Here is a 3,933-nt window from a genome sequence, read left to right on the forward strand (position 1 = left end):
AAAAAAAAAAAAAAAAAAAAAAAAAAAAAAAAAAAAAAAAAAAAAAAAAAAAAAAAAAAAAAAAAAAAAAAAAAAAAAAAAAAAAAAAAAAAAAAAAAAAAAAAAAAAAAAAAAAAAAAAAAAAAAAAAAAAAAAAAAAAAAAAAAAAAAAAAAAAAAAAAAAAAAAAAAAAAAAAAAAAAAAAAAAAAAAAAAAAAAAAAAAAAAAAAAAAAAAAAAAAAAAAAAAAAAGGAGAGAGGTAGCAATAACAATACAATAGCTGTTCCGCTGCCTGGCCAGGAGCTAAAAGATCTCCATCCATCTGGGGAAGGTTAAAGGCAAAGTGATAGAGAAAGGGGAGGGTAGATATAGGTTTTTCAGATCATAATGCATTTGTTTGTTAGTCACTGGACATAATGGGCACACCAAAGCAGCACACTCAGGAAGAAGGACATTTCATTTTATAAATGTAACATTTCTTTAGTAATAGACATTGCTAAAGACAATAACGAGTAGCTCCATCACAATAGTTTTGTTGTTGTTAAGTTTCTTATAATAATAGCAATGTTGGTGCAATCTAAATCTCCTAGGTTTACTGTGAAAGCAAAACAACAAATGTGACAATTGTGCATGATTCTGTTTTTCTTGTGCTAATTTTAAGAAGGAAGTAATTAAGAACACTCAGTGTATACTAGTATCTAAAGCCTTCTAAATTCCATATAATTAACGTCCTTGAAATGAAATGGGTAGACTGTACACAAAGTAAAATTAATAATTCCCCTTTAATTTTTACTGTCCTTGAATGTAACTGTTAGAGATACTCCACAAAACAAAGATATTGTGGTCAGTGATAGGAAATTTCAGAATAGAAAGAAGAAGAGTTTGTTTGTGTCTTCTTTTCTTTTAGGTTGGCTAGGACTGTGTTTTAGAACCTGAGGGAAGACAGATTCTGCTCATAATTCATCAGTTTTCCAACTTCTATAAGAATTCTCTTGGCTTTCTAGAATAGGGTTTTTTATGCAGTGGTACAATAAACTATGCAGAAAGTAGTGTTAGCTAGTTTTGAAAAAAAACCTATAAATTCTGGCAGGTCTTGATTAGTTCTTTGAGTTAATCTATATATACTATATCTTTGGTATAGCTCAGCTGCAATTTAACAGTTCAAACTTTAGATTATTTTTAAAAGTAAACATTTTCCAAGTAATTAGAAGACACTAAAAATAAAAGGTTTGTAAAATCTGGGTAATTTGAATGAAAGCAGTCATGTACATAGGATCCCTTATTACCCGGAAAGAGGTTATAAAAATTGAAAAGTCCAAATGAGAAAGTGCAATGGAGGAGGGGGAAAGTGATTATCTCATGATTGCATCACTTCAGAATACAGAATGAAGCACCATGATCAATAAACTTCATTGCTATCAAGTCTCAGCAAGACAAGGAGAGTCTAGAATGAGCCGTGGAATGCAAAAGCTTCAGGCAGAGAAGGAAGTCTTGCAGTGCAGAAAAGCCTTGTGTGTCAAAACTGACAGCTTAGTAAATTATTAACATGCTGATCTGCTGCTTAAAAATATATTATCTATCTATACTGGTTGAAGGTGTGTAGTCTGCAGCTGCAAAAGAGGTAGCTCTGATCTACTCAAACCTGTGGGCATGAGATGGAAAGACTGGGTAATCTGCCAAAGGGGAAAAGAGATTAAAATGCAGATAGCCAAGTTATGGAATATAGAAAAATCAAGATATGGCATGCTCTGATTTTTTGGTTTTCACAGTTTAAAGGTGAGAACTAATAGCCTTGAATCTCTATGTTAAATCTGAAGAAGAGTGTCCAAAGAAGAGCAATGAAGCTGGTTAAAGGTCCTGAGAACAACTCTGGTGAGGAGCAGGTAAGGGAGCTGTTCAGTCTGGAGTAAAGGAGGCTCAGGGAAGATCTTATCACTCCTGATAACTGCCTGAAAGAAGGCTGTAGCAAGGTGGGTGTAGGCCTCTTTTTCCAAAGAACAAATGACAGCATGTGAGAGGAAACAGCCTCAAGTTGCACCAAGGAGAGGTTTAGATCAGATCTTAGGAAAAATTTCTTCACTGTTTGTCAAGCACTGTAACAAGCTGCCCAGGGAAATAAGTGGCTGAGTTGCTATCCCTGGAGGTATTTCAAAGACCCATTGGTATGGTGATTCAGGACATGTTTTAGTGGAGGAGTTGGCAGTGTTAGGTTTATGGTTGGACTCGTGATCTTCTCCATTCTAAGTGATTCTATCATTCTAAGAGGACTAGAAGTAAATGGTATTAATTAACAGTTGGTGAACAGTGGTTTTTGCAGATGCTAACACAGGATGCTAATTCCCCAAAGTATACCTTTCAGGGGCTTGTGAAGAGAACTTTGTTTTCTAGTCATAGCAGCATAAAGATTGGAGGTCACATTGTTTGTGCGTGTATGTGGTATCATAATCATAGTATGTGGCTGTATTTGAGTATTATAATCTGAGTCCATTTCTACATCAAGCACTTGGAGCATGGGGGGAAGGTATGCCTTTTTCCCTCCTAAATAAAAGGCCTTCATACCATAGTGCAAACAGCTTCCTAAATATTTCACGTGAAACTGTAGCTATCAGTGGGGTTATACTCATGCTAGTGAAAGAAATAGTGGAGAAAGCCTAACAATTCAGTATGAACACAACTGTCATAATTAACAGGACAATGAGGAGTCCAGCTTAAACCAGCTGGTGATATTTGGAAAGCCCCTGGAGAACACTGTCTAGGGAAACTGCTAAACTGGAACACGGGAGCAGTTTGAGCCCTGCCATCCCTTTTTCTGACAGAGCTTTGTAGGTCTGAAATCATGCCAGCTAGAACAAAACTCTTTCCTAAAACTTGTTCGTTCCAACCCTTTCTGCGCCTTTCTCGCAGAAACCAGAGAGGTGCAGACGGGCGGGCAGGAGGAGAGAGACCGAGCGGAGCTCTGGGTCAGGAACCCCCCCAGCACGCAGCGGGACTTACCATGCCGGGCGGTGCGAGGTCGGAGAGCAGCGGTGCCCAAGCGGGGGGTGGCTCTAAGTGACCAGAGACCGGACCCAAGGATGCCGCCCACACCCAGGGCACCGGAGAAGCGTCTCCGCCCGCGGGCTGAGAGGCCCCCAAGCGAGAAGCGCGGGGCGCGGAGCATCCCGGCGGGGCTCAGGCTCCAGAACATCCCTGACCTGCCCTGCCCTGCAGAGCACAGCCCAGCCTGTCGGCATGCCCTGTCCGGGCGGTAATCCCGCCTCTCCGGTCCAGCGGCCGAGCGACGGGCTACTGCCCAGGCTGCCTCCAAGATTGACAACTTTAAACAGCTCGTCTGCATCGTGAACGCCTGGTCCAGTAACTCTTCTAATCTAATCTAATCTAATCTAATCTAATCTAATCTAATCTAGCGATATGATCTGATCACCTTTTTCCATGTAATCTTCTGTAGTAAAATTCTAAGTGTTCGCAAGGCAAACTGAAACATAAACTCATAAAGCTACTCTCAAAGCGTTTATCTGAAACTGCTGTCCATGGATTGCTAACACCTGTCGTATGCTATACTCTGTGCTTGTGCAACATTCCCTTTTTGAGGGATCTGGCTGCATAGCCCTCCAGATTGTCCAATACATATTTGTCATGATTAAAAGTGAGCCTATTTTACAGGTCGTTGTGAAGTAAAAGGTCCATTAAAATAAAAGGAAATACATTGTTAATCAAGATTGGAACTAGATCTGTTATTTGCAGAAAAGCCTAGGTATTCAATTCTTCACATTATCTAGATGTCTGTAGTTTCTTTATGTGTAACTGCTACCTATTTACTTATTCAAGGATGTTTGAACATGAATGTAATATGAAGTGGACTTGTAGTTGAGACAGGTCAGTGAATAGTTGGAGTCTGCTACTATTTCCTCATTAGGTATGACAAAAATGTAGATGAGAGTCTGTATTCTCTCA

General features: G+C 39.0%; 1 long non-coding RNA gene across 1 annotated transcript; it reads left to right on the forward strand.

Annotated features, from left to right (window-relative positions):
• The first annotated feature begins 1,544 nt into the window (after positions 1-1,544).
• LOC113964104 lies at positions 1,545-3,693 on the forward strand. Its single transcript, XR_003533054.1, has 3 exons — positions 1,545-1,647; positions 1,749-1,862; positions 2,884-3,693. It is a non-coding gene; the product is annotated as an uncharacterized LOC113964104 (long non-coding RNA).
• The last annotated feature ends 240 nt before the right edge of the window (positions 3,694-3,933 follow it).

This window comes from Neopelma chrysocephalum, unplaced genomic scaffold (genome assembly GCF_003984885.1).
Source record: "Neopelma chrysocephalum unplaced genomic scaffold, ASM398488v2 Primary Assembly neopelma1_26, whole genome shotgun sequence".
Classification (NCBI taxonomy): Eukaryota; Metazoa; Chordata; class Aves; order Passeriformes; family Pipridae; genus Neopelma; species Neopelma chrysocephalum.